The following is a 15,963-nucleotide window of genomic DNA, read 5'->3' as shown; positions in this document are numbered from 1 at the left end:
AGAAGAATCTGAAATGCAGCACATGCGTGCAATCTCCCAAATGACAGAGGATCTTCCAGACCCAGGGATGAAACCTGCACTGGCAGGCAGATTCTTAAGTTGTCAAAATATCAAAAGGTTTGAACAGTTGAATAAATAAGATCACAGATGAAATAATGATCTTCAGTTCAGTTCAGTCACTCAGTCATGTCTGACTCTTTGTGACCCCATGAATTGCAGCACGCCAGGCCTCCCTGTCCATCACCAACTCCTGGAGTTCACTCAAACTCATGTCCATTGAGTCAGTGATGCCATTCAGCCATCTCATCCTCTGTCATCCCCTTCTCCTCCTGCCCCCAATCCCTTCCAGCATTAGAGTCTTTTCCAATGAGTCAACTCTTCGCATGAGGTGGCCTAAATATTGGAGTTTCAGCTTTAGCATCATTCCTTCCAAAGAACATCCCGGGCTGATCTCCTTCAGAATGGACTGGTTGGGTCTCCTTGCAGTCCAAGGGACTCTCAAGAGTTTTCTCCAACACCACAGTTCAAAAGCATCAATTCTTCAGTGCTCAGCTTTCTTCACAGCCCAACTCTCACATCCATACATGACTACTGGAAAAACCATAGCCTTGACTAGACAGACCTTTGTTGGCAAAGTAATGTCTCTGCTTTTGAATATGCTATCTAGGTTGGTCATAACTTTCCTTCCAAGGAGTAAGCGTCTTTTAATTTCCTGGCTGCAATCACCATCTGCACTGATTTTGGAGCCCCCAAGAATAAAGTCTGACACTTCTAATCTGATCTAATTCTAACCTAATTCTAATTCTAGATGGAATTTTTTGTTATTTGTTTGTTTGTTTACATCAAATCAGGGGCTTCTTGGGTAGCTCAAATGGTAAAAAATCTGCCTGCAGTTTTCCAGTTTCCACTGTTTCCCCATCTATTTCCCATGAAGTGTTGAGACCAGATGCCATGATCTTAGTTTTCTGAATGTTGAGCTTTAAGCCAACTTTTTTACTCTGCTCTTTCACTTTCATCAATAATGATCTTAACTGTCTATTTAACCAGAGTGACAAAAGAAGATGTTAAAGCAGATATAAGATATTACATAGTTTGTGAACAAAGCTCACTTTTTTAAATATTGAAAAGACTGGGTTTCCTTAAATAATCAAATATCTGATAAAGGCAAAATAGAGTCCAGGAAATTATTTTGATAAAACACACAACCTTTTCTTTCTAGGCAGATTACTTAAAAGGTACAAAAAAAAATCTTTACAATTGCTAATTAAAATCAGACTAACAGTCATAAAACTATCATCCATTCAGCCAATGAAAGAAAATTAAGCTTCAGTTTTATGAAAGTATTTCGTTTATATAATATTGTTGGGGAAGTGTGTAATTTCCTTGGTTCTGTTTGCCTCAGCAAAAATTTGAAGCAATGGATGGGTCAGTGATGTAGCTCAGTTTTATTGACAAGCAAAGGAAAATATATCCTCAAGGCGTGAGGGTGGAAGGAACAAAAAGAGGATAAGCCCCAATCCTTCTAGGTTTCTTTCTTTTAAACATTTGTCTCCTCCCCTCTGAGCCTGCCCTGTGTAAATTGGGCTAGCCACGAGGGCTGTTTGTTTTAACTGAGGTCCTCACTCTGGTGCTCAGACCTTCCTTTGTTCTATTTTCTTGAGCTTTTCCCTTCTTTGTCTTTTAACTACCACCATTCTGGACTCCTTTTTCCTATTCTAACTACCTAACACTATGTTTTGTAATTAGAGCTTTGCCTTTGGAATCTCCAAAGGCTTCACGATGTTTTTCTTTCCATCTAGGTACAGGGGTTCATTTATTTTAGGTAAGGATACCTATGCTATGCTAAGTCACTTCAGTCATGGCTGACTCTGTGCAACCCCATAGATGGCAGCCCTCCAGGCTCCCCTGTCCCTGGGATTCTCCAGGCAAGAACACTAGAGTGGGTTGCCATTTCCTTCTTCAATGCATGAAAGTGAAAAGATAAAGTGAAGTTGCTCAGTCGTGTCCGACTCTTAGCGACCCCATGGACTGCAGCCTACCAGGCTCCTCCATCCATGGGATTTTCCAGGCAAGAGTACTGGAATGGGGTGCCATTGCCTTCTCCGGAGGATACCTAAATAGAAGAATTCTCTCAGACTGTGAAAATTAACTTCCAACTTAGCTAACTTCTGACCATACAGCTACTTAAAACAACAACAACAACAGCAAAAAACCTTTCAATTATCTTGACAGAATTTAGCTGAAGCAAACAATAAATATTTCTGACAGTTATGTGTGAACCACAGGACTCAAGTTGAGTTCAATTCAGTCGCTCAATTTTGTCCAATTCTTTGCAACCCCATGGACTGTACATGTCAGACTTCCCTAAGTTCAGTTCAGTTCAGTCACTCAGTCATGTCTGACTCTTTGCAACCCCATGAATCACAGCACACCAGGCCTCCCTGTCCATCACCAACTCCCGGAGTTCACGCAGACTCATGTCCATCGAGTCAGTGATGCCATCCAGCCATCTCATCCTCCGTCGTCCCCTTCTCCTCCTGCCCCCAATCCCTCCCAGCATCAGACTCTTTTCCAATGAGTCAACTCTTCGCATGAGGTGGCCTAAATATTGGAGTTTTAGCTTTAGCATCATTTCTTCCAAAGAACATCCCGGGCTGATCTCCTTCAGAATGGACTGGTTGGATCTCCTTGCAGTCCAAGGAACTCTCAAGAGTCTTCTCCAACACCACAGTTCAAAAGTATCAATTCTTCGGCGCTCAGCTTTCTTCACAGCCCAACTCTCACATCCATACATGACCACTAGAAAAACCATAGCCTTGACTAGACGGACCTTTGTTGGCAAAGTAATGTCTCTGTTTTTGAATATGCTATCTAGGTTAGTCATAACCTTTCTTCCAAGGAATAAACGTCTTTTAATTTCATGGCTGCAATCACCATCTGCAGTGATTTTGGAGCCCCAAAAAATAAAGTCTGAGACTGTTTCCATTGTTTCCTCATCTATTTCCCATGAAGTGATGGGACCAGATGCCATGATCTTCATTTTCTGAATGTTGAGCTTTAAGCCAACTTTTTCACTCTCCTCTTTCACTTTCATCAAGAGGCTTTTTAGTTCCTCTTCATTTTCTGCCATAAGGGTGGTGTCTGCATATCTGAGGTTATTGATATTTCTCCCAGCAATCTTGATTCCAGCTTGTGCTTCTTTCAGCCCAGTGTTTCTCATGATGTACTCTGCATAGAAGTTAAAGAAGCAGGGTGACAATAAAACGTACTCCTTTTCCTATTTGGAACCCTCTGTTGTTCCATGTCCAGGTCTAACTGTTGCTTCCTGACCCGTATATAGGTTTCTCAAGAGGCAGGTCAGGTGGTCTGGTATTCCCATCTCTTTAAGAATTTTCCACAGTTTATTGTGATCCACACAGTCAAAGGCTTTGGCATAGTCAATAAAGCAGAAATAGATGTTTTTCTGGAACTCTCTTGCTTTTTTGATGAGCCAGTGGATGTTGGCAATTTGATCTCTGGTTCCTCTGCCTTTTCTAAAACTAGCTTGAACATCTGGAAGTTCACAGTTCATGTATTGCTGAAGCCTGGCTTGAAGAATTTTGAGCATTACTTTACGAGAGTGTGAGATGAGTGCAATTGTGCAGTAGTTTGAGCAGTCTTTGGCACTGCCTTTCTTTGGGGTTGAAATGAAAACTGACCTTTTCCAGTCCTGTGGCCACTGCTGAGTTTTTCACATTTGCTGGCATATTGAGTGCAGCACTTTCACAGCATCATCTTTTAGGATTTGAAATAGCTCAACTGGAATTCCATCACCTCCACTAGCTTTGTTTGTAATGATGCTTTCTAAGGCCCACTTGACTTCACATTCCAGAATCCATTACCAAGTCCCAGAGCTTGCTCAAACTCCTGTCCATTGAGTCAGTGATGTCATCCAATCATCTCATCCTCTGTTGTCCCCTTCTCCTTCTGCCTCAAGAGACGTCCCCAAAGAGAGTGGAATGTACACTGCCCTCCCAATATGCAGAGCTACTCTCCATGTTGACCAAAAGATAGAAAGTCTTAGGAATCCTCAGGGATTGCTCTGAGGGCTGGAAGTAATTGGTAGGACTCTAGCTGCAAATGGCGGAGAAGGCAATGGCACCCCACTCCAGTACTCTTGCCTGGAAAATCCCATGGATGGAGGAGCTTGGTAGGCTGCAGTCCATGGGGTCGCTGAGGGTCGGACATGACTGAGGGACTTCACTTTCACTTTTCACTTTCATGCATTGGAAAAGGAAATGGCAACCCACTCCAGTGTTCTTGCCTGGAGAATCCCTCCTGTCTATGGGGTGGCACAGAGTCGGACACGACTGAAATGACTTAGCAGCAGCAGCTGCAAATAGATTTCAATCCACATTTCTGTATAGCCAAATCTAGTTGCAAATGGGGTATAACTCACATTTCTATCTGGCTATATTTTGATTCCTCTAGGCTGACTGTTGCCAAGAAAGGGTGTCAGAACAGGAGATTAAACCAACAAGAAAGTGGCAGTTGTTCTCAGTGAGGTAAGACATAATGGGACTCTGGGCTGGACACTTTTGGTTTTTCAAGTGAAGTAAAATTCAAGCTTTGTTCTCATCCAGACACTCCAAGAACAAAGTTAGTAGCAAAAGCTGAACTCCACTAAAGTAGGGAGATAAAGTGCCTACTCCTGAGGTCAGAGAAGACTTCCCTGTCTGCACATGTGTAGGAAGGCTTCTTGGGGGTCAGAATGGGAGGACGCCCCACCCCATAATAAGTGTGGACATGCACCTATAGGTCTCAGTAGTGGGATCCATCTTAGAAAAATGTTGCACATGCATCTTGGAGAGGTTCCAAGGATTAATTAGTCAGGTGAAAATAAAGAAACAAGGTAATTGGCCAAAGGTAAACAAAGTCCTGGAAGGACTGTCCTGCATTAGTGATTTACATCACCTCTTTTCTGTGCTCCTCCTCATTCAGGTTGCCTGCATTCACCTCCAGGTATGTCTCTGCCTAGTTTCTGACTTACTGGGCTCCTTGTCATTAGAGAGAGTGACCATACCCTTTCTCTCTGGGTGTGTATCTCTGCCCTGATTCTGAGCTGGATAAGCAAGCTATTTTCCTGTGTGCTCTTCTGTACACTGTGCTGCTGCTGCTAAGTCGCTTCAGTCATGTCCGACTCTGGGCAACCCCATAGACTGCAGCCCACCAGGCTGGGATTCTCCAGGCAAGAACACTGGAGTGGGTTGCCATTTCCTTCTCGAATAATAAACTTTGTACCTGTTTTTATAACTTTTATATCTTTGAAACATTTTTGCTTTCAAATAAGGGCATGAGCCAGGGCTACTTTGCTTCTAGCATCTAGCCCCTGCTGGTCTTGGGGCTAGGGTTCCTAGTTTTCATCCATGTTATCCAGTCCTGGGTGTTCATTGGAAGGACTGATGCTGAGGCTGAAACTCCAATTCTTCGGCCACCTCATGTGAAGAGTTGACTCATTGACCCTGATGCTGGGAGGGATTAGGGACAGGAGATGAAGGGGACGACAGAGGATGAGATGGCTGGATGGCATCACCGACTTGATGCACAAGAGTTTGGGTGAACTCCAGGAGTTGGTGATGGACAGGGAGGCCTGGCGTGCTGTGATTCATGGGGTCACAAAGAGTCAGACACGACTGAGCGACTGAACTGAACTGAACCCAAGTTTAAGTCTTAGGCAGGGAACTAACGGAGAAGGCAATGGCACCCCACTCCAGTACTCTTGCCTGGGAATTCCCATGGATGGAGGAGCCTGGTAGGCTGCAGTCCATGGGGTCACTAAGAGTCAGACACGACTGAGCAACTTGACTTTCACTTTCCACTTTCATGCATTGGAGAAGGAAATGGCAACCCACTCCAGTGTTCTTTCCTGGAGAATCCCAGGGACGGGGGAGCCTGATGGGCTTCCATCTATGGGGTCACACAGAGTCGGACACGACTGACACGACTTAGGAGCAGCAGCAGGGAACTAAGATCTTTCTTTAGGATCACTCACTGCTCTCCCTCCTAGATTAGCAGGTGAGAAAGGACCAATAAAAAAATACGTCTCAATATAGAAAAAAGTTGATATGAAATTTTTACCTTCTTCTCTTGACGGGGGCCTACAGAGAGAGGTTTGGGAGAACTGACCCAATAAGAATTCTCACCCTGTGTTGCCTTCTGCCGTTTTTCCCAGAACCCTATCTGTAGTCACTAGAATAAGTAAGAGTTAAAGTAGAGAGTGTATTTTTGGTATGCCCAAGAATTTGGCAAGATTTTCTATTAATTTTAGTTCTGGTTTCCCTTTATCTGTTTAAGGTAATAGCCTGTAGCAGTTTAACAGAGAATCAAACTTGAGAGGGACCCATGTGCTGGACTTACTTTGAGAATATATGTGAGAGTATTTTAAGGCCATTAGTTTGATGAATGTTTTCTATGGTCATACAATCATTTCAAAGTGGAAGGGCAATTTGTAGCAAGGAAAAAAAAAGTTTGACATCATGTTGGATCAGTTTGTTTTATTATAACCCTTGCATTCTGTTGCTTTTGTTATTATAATCACTTAAATTATGCTGTTTATAGCTTTAAGTATACATAATGGCTTGCTTCTGAGAACCCTGCTCCTTTGCCTGAATGTTAAACAAAAATGTGTCTGTTCAGCTCACAGGGAGACATTCTGACCCTCTCCACCTGTGAATGGCTGCAAGGAAGAAGAAATTAATACATCCCCCCACCCAAGGTTGGCCAAACCAGAAAACATTTTGCAAGATTCATGGTCTTTTTACTTTACTTCTTCACCTCCTCTACTTCTCTGTTCAATAAAATAAACTGGAATACAGACAGTGATAAGAGGGTACTCTGTAACTTTAGCCCACTATCTTCTTGGACACCAGCTTTCTGAATAAATTTGCTATTCCTTGCCTCAACACCTGTCTCCTAATTATTGGCCTGTAGTGTGGTAAGCAGATGCAGCTTGGACTCAGTAACAAATTTAGACCCAAAATTAGAGAAACACGTCCTCAAAAAGAGGAAGATAGAGAGGGAACAATAGGAGCTACCTAGTCTTACAGTTTTTTATTTTAGGTATATATTGAAAATTTGATTTTTCATTAGCCTTTTGCAGTGAAGCTATTTTGGAATTTTGGAGCCTCTAGATACTTCTGCCCACCAATTAGCACAAGTACCAAAACAGGAGGGAAGGGAGTAAGGCACAACCTTAAAAATTGACATAGCTGTAGGATATGACAGAACCTGATTCATGATCTTTTTACTTTACTGGGTCCAGTTGGGCCAAAGAGTCAACTTTCAGTAGACTTTGAGGCTCAACAAACAATCATTGTAATATATTAGCATCTAAACAACACACACATCAGCACCATGACAGTTCTGAGACCAAACATAAAAGACCCCCAAAAATGGGTGGTGGCCCAATTTCTGGAATTCCTGTCCCTTCCTCAAAATTTAATGGGTAAAATCTTCCCATTCATTAGCCTATGAAATTACTGGTCCCATAAAAACTAACCATGTCATATTTCAAAACTCTGTTGCCTTCTGAGGTGACCCACACTCTGTGGACTGTATTTCTCTCTAAATAAATCCACTTCTTACCTACCACTCCATCTCTGAATTCTTTTGCAGTAAAGCAAGAACCTCAAATTCACTGGGAACAGTACCTTATTTTGTTTGATTTGGAAACATTTGTTTTCTAGTGAATATCTTAAATAATCTTGTCCAGTTGAAACATACCTTATAATAGTACTGTGATTCTAGATTGTATTTTAGTTTTACTTTTAGTAAAATCTACAAGTTTAAATCTAAGCCAAGCACATCCTAATTGAAAAACCAAAAAAGTACCCACCAGAAGGACAATCTTTTGTCTAAATTCTGAATAAAGTTGGAGAGCTTGACCAAAAGGAAGGGGCTCAAAATTTGAGAGAGGGCTCACCAAATTACAAGAAGGAAACCCAAAAAGCATTGAGTACAAGCATCTCAGTGTGGGTACCTCACTGAATTTTGATTTTGAGGCAGTTGTCTCCTTCAAATCCCATGTTTTAAAATCACTGAATGTCAGTCTCGATAAAGAGGTAAACTGAAACAAGTGCAATTTGCCTGATATTATTTGTAATTACCATAGGAATTGCAATTTGGGAAATACATGCTATAGCAAGCTACAGGGGAGTCCCATGAAGGTTTGAGTTCAGCTATATTTGTAGGCAAGGAGTGCAAAGAGTGGGAAGCTCAGCCAGAGTCTAAGCAGTAATGATTAGCTTGAAGATGGAAATAAATTCTTGGTGGATGTTCATGATTTGGGAGATAATGCTTTGTTTTCTGTACACTGAGCATTTAATGGAAATCACTGTCTCATTTCTTAAGTTCAGTTTTTCTGAGAGTGCATGCATGAGATTTTGCATTTCATATTCTCCAGTTCCATCCTAGATTAAAATTCTTTCACAGTATTATTTCTGAAAACAGCTTATATGTATATGAAAAATGTAATCATTAAGAGGACTTTGTATATACATATATATAACAATATAAGTATAGTCGAATCTATGATTTTTCCTGTAGTCATGTATGGATGTGAGAACTGAACTATAAAAAAAGCTGAGTGATGAAGAGTTGATGCTTTGGCACTGTGGTGTTGCAGAATTCTTGAGAGTCCCTTGGGCTGCAAGGAGGTCAGACCAGTCAATCTTAAAGGAAATCATCCCTGAATATTCATTGAAAGTACTGGCTGACCTTGAAGCTCCAATACTTTGGCCACCTGATGTGAAGAACTAACTCATTGGAAAAGACTCTGATGCTGGGAAAGACTGAAGACAGGAGGAAAAGGAAGCAACAGAGGATAAGATGGTTGGATAGCATCACCAACTCAATGAATATGAGTCTGAGCAAACTCCAGGAGAGTCCCAACAGAAGAAACAGATTGTTACCAACACTGTAGAAGTGTCCTGTGTATCACTTCTTGAAAACAACCCATTTCCTCAAAGTATTCTGTAATTTGCTTACTGCTTTACAATTAAGAACAGTGCTTTTAATTCATTTAAGATCTGTAGGCATTTTTAAAATAGTTATTCACTATTCTTTTAGAAGCTGTCCATGAAATTAATGATAGCTATCATTTATTAAGTCCATAGTATGTGTCAACCTATTCTAACCCATCGACATACAGAATTTCATTTCACAATTACACTATCTTTCTAAGGTAGATACCTATGATTTCATTTCACAAATGAGGAAGCTGAGTCTTAGATAAGCTAAATGAGTCCTTAAGTTTACACAAACAGGAACTGGAATATCTATTGTCACAGCCAGTGTGGTATTGAACATGAAAATAATACCCATAAAGAAGCACTCATTTTAATTGAAGAATCATTTTGCTGTCTCATGGGAGGCTCTTAGGTAAATTACCAAAGTGAGATATTGAATTGAAAAAAACTCAGTATTTCATTGATTGCATCAGTGGATAGCTGAGTTTAAATTGAACAGCTAAACCTCCTCCCTTGTAATCAGTTTTGTTTTGTTTTGTTTTTCCACTTAAAACATTCACTCAAAATATGCTATAAAACATTATAAGACATTAAAAAAATAAACATTTGACTACAATTTGCTTTCAAACAACTTTCAGTTTATCTGAGACAGGTATAAATGACAAGTAGATTTGATGTTGCTGTTTTTCAGTCACTAAGTTGGGTTTGACTCTGTGAGTTCATGAACTGCAGTGTGCCAGGTTCCTCTGTCCTCCATTGTCTCCTAGAATTTGCTCAACTTCATGTCCATTGAGTCAATGATGCCATCCAACCCTCCTGTCCTCTGCTGACCCTTTTTCCTTTTGCCTTCAGTCTTTCAAAAAATTAGGATATTTTCCAATGAGTCAGTTCTTCACATCAGGTGGCCAAAGAATTGGAGATTCAGCTTCAGCATCAGTTCTTTCAAGGATTATTCCGGGTTGATTTCCTTTAGAATTGACTGAATTGATCTCCTTGAAGTCCAAGAGTCTTTTCTGGTGCCACAACTCAAGAGCATCAATTCTTCACCACTCAGTCTTCTTTATGGTCCAACTCTCACATCCATAACAGACTACAGGAAAAACCATAGCTTTGACAATAGGGAACTTTGTCAGCAAAGTGACATCTTTGCTTTTTCATACACTGCTTAAGTTTGTCATAGCTTTCTGCCCAAGGAGCAAGTTTTTTTTGTTTTTGTTTTTTGTTTGTTTTTTTAATTTTGTGGTTGTAGTCACCATCCATAGTGATTTTGGAGCCCAAGAAAACAAAATCTGTCACTTCTTCCTTTGTTTTCCCTTCTATTTGCCAGAAAGTGATGGGTCCAGATGCCATGATCTAAGTTTCTCTAATATTGAGTTTCAAACCAGCTTTTTCACTCTCTTCTTTCATCCTCATCAAGAAACTCTTTAGTTGCTATTCACTTTCTACCATTAGAGTGGTATCATCTGCATATCTGAGGTTGATTCCAGCTTGTGATTCATCCAACCTGGCATGTCACATGAGGTACTCTGCATATAAGTTAAATAAGTAGGGTGACAATATGCAACCTTATTGTACTCCTTTCCCAATTTTGAACCTGTCAGTGGTCCCATGTCCAGTTCTAACTGTTATTTCTTGACCTGCATACAAGTTTCTCAGGAGATAGGTAAGGTGGTATGGTACTCCCATCTATTTAAGAATGTTCCACAGTTTGTTGTGATCCACACAGGCAAAGGCTTTAGCATAGTCAATGAAAGCAGAAATAGATGTTTTCTTTCTTCTTTTTTTTTTTCCTGGAATTCTCTTGCTTTCTCCATGATCCAATAAATGTTGGCAATTTGTTTTCTGGTTCCTCTGCCTTTTCTAAACTAAGCTTGTACATCTGGATGTTTTTGATTCACATATTGCTGAGGCCTATCTTGAAGACTTTTGAGCATAACTTTGCTAGCATATGAAATGGGTGCAATTGTATGGTAGTTTGAACATTCTCTGTCATTGCCCTTCTGGGGGATTGGAATGGAAACTGGCCTTTTCCAGTCCTGTGGCCACTGCTAAGTTTTCCAAATTTGCTGACATATTGAGTGCAGCACTTCAACAGCATCATCTGTTAGGATTGGAATACCTCAGTTGGAATTCCATCACCTCCACTAGCTTTGTTTGTAGTAATGCTCCCTAAGGCCCACTTGACTTCATACTCTAGATGTCTGGATCTAAGTGAGTGACCACACCATTGTGGTTATCCAGGTCATTATGCCCTTTTCCATATAGTTCTTCTTTGTATTATTGCTACCTCTTCTTAATCTCTTCTGTTTCTGTTAAGCCTTTCCATTTCTGTACTCTATCATGCCCATTCTTACATGAAATGTTCCTTAATATCTCCAAGTTTCTTGAAGAGATCTCTAATCTTTCCCATTCTGTCATTTTCCTTTATTTCTTTGAATTGTTCATTTAACAAGGTATTCTTATTTCTCCTATCTATTCTCTGGAACTCTGCATTCAGTTGGGTATATCTTTCCCTTTCTCCCTTACCTTTCACTTTTCCTCTTTTCACAGGCATTTGTAAAGCCTCCTCGGACAACCACTTTGCCTTCTTGCATATCTCTATCTTTGAGATATAAATGCCAACTCAGCTCAGTTCAGTTCAGTTGCTCAGTCATGTCCGACTCTTTGCGACCCCATGAATCGCAGCACGCCAGGCCTCCCTGTCCATCACCAAATCCCGGAGTTCACTCAGACTCACGTCCATAGAGTCAGTAATGCCATCCAGCCATCTCAGCCTCTGTCGTCCCCTTCTCCTCCTGCCCCCAATCCCTCCCAGCATCAGAGTCTTTTCCAATGAGTCAACTCTTCGCATGAGGTGGCCAAAGTACTGGAGTTTCAGCTTTAGCATCATTGCTTCCAAAGAAATCCCAGGTCTGATTTCCTTCAGAATGGACTGGTTGGATCTCCTTGCAGAACTAGATAGGTATATTTTCACGCATCAGAAAAGTGCATTTATGTAAATTATGTGAGAGTGAATTTTGAAGTCTAAGTTCAGTGACATCTATTAACAACTTTACTTTCACCATAGTGGGAAGATTTACACACCAGAAGTTAAAAGGTGCTAAAAAAATTAGGCTTTTTAAAAAGAGTCCTCAGAGTTGTTTTACTACCACTACTTTTGTATGTGATTTTGTTAAATGTCTCTAATGTTCTTATGGAAGAACATTTTCTCAGATGTACAATTATAATGCAGATTCACCCAACCTATATTGATTCAATATTTTAAAAATATTATTATATGTTGAGCAACAGATGTTAAAAAATTATACATAAACAAGATACAGATACTGTCCTTCTGTGGTTTAATGTCTAATAAGGATTAGATATTATATTGCTTAAATATAATCTTATATGCAATATGTCATGTAATTTTATCCATACCCACATGATTTTGGGAGGAAGGGCTGCTATTTTCCGAAGCAGCGGCAGTGGTGTCAGTGGCAGCAGCTGGAGCCTCTGATTGAGTTTCGGGGTCTCCTACTGGAACCAATAAGCATAGGCAGCAAATCGGGGGAGTAAGGCATGGAGTGCATCTGGCAGTCTTCTAGGATCTTCAGGGTGAAACTGACTGTAAACAGGACTCTGACTTGGAGGGACCATGAAACACTATACAGCCAACAGCAATAGTTCAACAGAGCAGACTATTGTACAGGCTGGACAGACTCAGCAGCAGGTCCAAGGGCAGCCACTATTGGTACAGGTCAGTGGAGGCTGGTTAGTCACATCAACTGGCCAACTATCATGGTCCAAGCTCTTCCTGGTAGACAAGGTCAAACCTTTATGCAGGTACCTGTGTCTGGGACACGGGGTTTGCAGCAGATACAGTTGGTCCCACCAGGACAGATCCAGATCCAGGGTGGGCAGGCTGTGCAAGTGCAGTGCCAGACCCAGCAGATCATCATCCAGCAGCCCCAGACGGCCGTCATTGCTGGCCAGACACAGACACAGCAGCAGATTGCTCTCCAGGGGCAGCAAGTGGCACAGACTGCTGAAGGGCAGACCATTGTCTATCAGCCAGTTAATGCAGATGGCACCATTCTCCAGCAGGGCATGATCACCATCCCCACAGCCAGTCTGGCAGGAGCACAGACTGTTCTTATGGAAGGTGACACCAACACAACCAGCAGTGGGCAAGGGACTGTCATTGTGACATTTCCAGTGGCAGGCAATGTGGTTAATTCAGGAGGGATGGTCATGATGGTACCTGGTGCTGGCTCTGTGCCTACAATTCAGAGAATCCCTCTCTCTGGGCCGAAGATGCTTGAAGAAGAGCCTCTCTACATCAGTGCCAAACAGTACCACCTTATATTTAAGAGGAGGCAAGCTCAGACTAAATTAGAGGCAGAAGGGAAAATTCCGAAGGAAAGAAGGAAATACTTGCATGAGTCTCAACACCATCATGCCGTAGTATGGAAGTGTGATGAAGGCAGACGATTTTTCTCTCCAAAGGAAAAAGATAGTCCCCATATGCAGGATCCAAGTCAAGCAGATGAAGGGGCTGTGACCCAGATCATCCAAGTGTCCTAACCCCAGGCCATGTAATAGAGCTGATTGAGGTCATACTCCTTGCACTGTTTCCCACAGTGCCAAGGATATTGATCAACTCTTCCAATGGGACACTGACAATCACATTCTGCCCTTTTCTACAGGACAGAAACCACTTAGTTTTTAATAAGTGGTTCAGTATTATAATTACAGGGATGTCTGGCAAATTGAAGTTGCAAGCCTCTGTCTCACCCTTTCAGTCAGGACTTATCTCAGGTGACATTGACATTTCATGGATTGGGACGATGCAAGGGACTCACGCCAGCCCATCAGTACCATGCATAGCACTTGTGTTGACTGGTGACGTCAGTCAGCCATCTGAGCAGAAGAGAACAACCTTCTCAACCTAAACTGCAATTGGCGAAGCTGCAACCCATTACTTCCCACAGATTCTGAACAGCACCTATCCCTCTAATGGAGATCTCAGGCTGACTGATGGGCAGTTTGTATTCAGAGGTGGTTTCCAGGCAAGGCAGCTCCATCTCATGATACAGAAACAATAAATTCTCTGAGACACATCCATCTAATCTGTGGTAATAATAAGAATCTTTTCTACCCAGATGATAGGTTGGGATTTTTGGACTCCAGCCAAGAAAAATCTAACTCTGGGGATAGAGTGATAAAAGATTCAAGCACTAAAAACATAAATTGCTGGATCTCTTAGCTTTCACAAGGTGTAGTTTACTTGTCTGTCTGGTGACAGGTCATATGGACCATAGTTCTTGCTATGGCTACTTTTAAGATGCTTTAGAGGGTACTGGACCTTGAAACTGCCTTTCCTTAGTAGAGAACAAAATTATACAACTTCTGTGCTGAAGTACTGAGAATATGTATAATAACTCCAAAACAAAGCAAAATTAGAGATTTTCAATCATAGGCTTTGTGACAGTATTTGAGGAATAGAAAGGTTCATGTATGTTTTACTCCAGAAAGACAAGGTGTAGTGTATATACCCTTGTGATGTCATATAGCATTATCTGTCAGTGGAGGGATGCCTGGGATGGATCATTATAATGAAGAGAAAATTTTACATTTATACTAGAAATTTTAACAAGCATGGAAAGGGAAAAGTCTGAGATTTGATCCTTGACATTTTCTGGAAAGCACAGTTCAGTCAAGCTAGCCGGGACATAATCCAGGTTACCTGCTAGAGTGTGAAGTAGATGATGGCTTCACTCCTGCTGTGCTTTGTGCTGGCCCCAGAGAGTGAACATTCTCATTCTTCCCATGGTAGCTGATTCTTTGGTACCAGTTTCCATTTGTTTCCCTTTTTCTCCATTGGTCCTGTGCAGAAAGGCTTTCACATTGCATCCATGTTCTGGGAATAAAGTGCAGACTGGAGATAGATATTCCTGCAGGGTCAGGAACGGGGCCAAAGCCCCGAGAGTAGGTTGTGCCTCAGTAATCTGTGTCTTTTCTAGATGTGGAACCCTGGGACAACTAAGGTGATATCAGAAGAGTTGCTGTTTTCTTAGAAACAAAGAAAGCTGTAATTCTTTCGAAGAACATTTGGTTTTGATTTAAATACCAAGACTAGAGATATCACTCTATATTAAGAGGGAAAAGAAATTAAACCCACCAAGGAAAACAGCACAAAAGGAAATCATTGTAATGGTGCAAAATAGAGGTACAGAGCTATGCAGAGAAAGCAGGAAGTGAAGTATCTCGCTACTTGCTTGAGTCAACTTATCTGTCCTGGCTTCCAGATGTCAGGAGGGGCTGACCCTTTGGTGTTAACTTTATTTGGGAAGCCCTAAGTTCTTCAGTTAATAGATTACTAAAAACAATGAGGAATTTTTATTCTTTGGTTTTGTTTAGAATTCTTCAAGATGTAGAGTTCGCAAAGAAATTTCTCAGGCTTAATTTCTAGTACTTAAATCAACAACAGTTCTAAAATGCTATTTATTTGTGTCTGTAAGACTGTACATATACTATCAACCTCATACTATTGCGAGTTTTTTTCTCACAAGTTTGAGTTGTTGTTTTTTTTTTTTTAATGAAATGCTTCAGTTGTCATTTTATCATTGCATTTCAGTTAGCTCATGAGCCTTTTATTGTGGTCATTTTAGCACATAATAACCCACAAAGTGGGGATGAGGTTTGCATTTTTTTCTTTGCTACTAGAAGTTCTTTTATTCATCTGTTCTTGTGACTGTAGTGATGCAAATAGAGTGAATGGATGAATGAATAGTTGGTTTAATACACAGTTATTTTACTTAAGTGGTTTTTTTTTTTTGACAGGATAATTATAAATGTATATATTTTAATTGCACTGGTACATTGAACATGTCAGTGTCTATACCACTGAACCAACAGAGCATTTTTCTGGCTAATGGATGTCTGGTAATAATGTCTTGATTTTTCTTTGGAACTC

At 41.0% G+C, this 15,963-nt stretch overlaps 1 pseudogene; it reads left to right on the top strand.

The window, feature by feature from the left end:
- Positions 1 to 12,642: 12,642 nt before the first annotated feature.
- On the top strand, positions 12,643 to 13,571 carry LOC109571047 (nuclear transcription factor Y subunit alpha pseudogene; annotated as a pseudogene).
- The last annotated feature ends 2,392 nt before the right edge of the window (positions 13,572 to 15,963 follow it).

The sequence above is a fragment of the Bos indicus genome, chromosome 17 (genome assembly GCF_029378745.1).
Source record: "Bos indicus isolate NIAB-ARS_2022 breed Sahiwal x Tharparkar chromosome 17, NIAB-ARS_B.indTharparkar_mat_pri_1.0, whole genome shotgun sequence".
Classification (NCBI taxonomy): domain Eukaryota; kingdom Metazoa; phylum Chordata; class Mammalia; order Artiodactyla; family Bovidae; genus Bos; species Bos indicus.
Note: the sequence above shows the minus strand (reverse complement) of the source record. Positions and strands in the feature narration are given on the sequence as shown.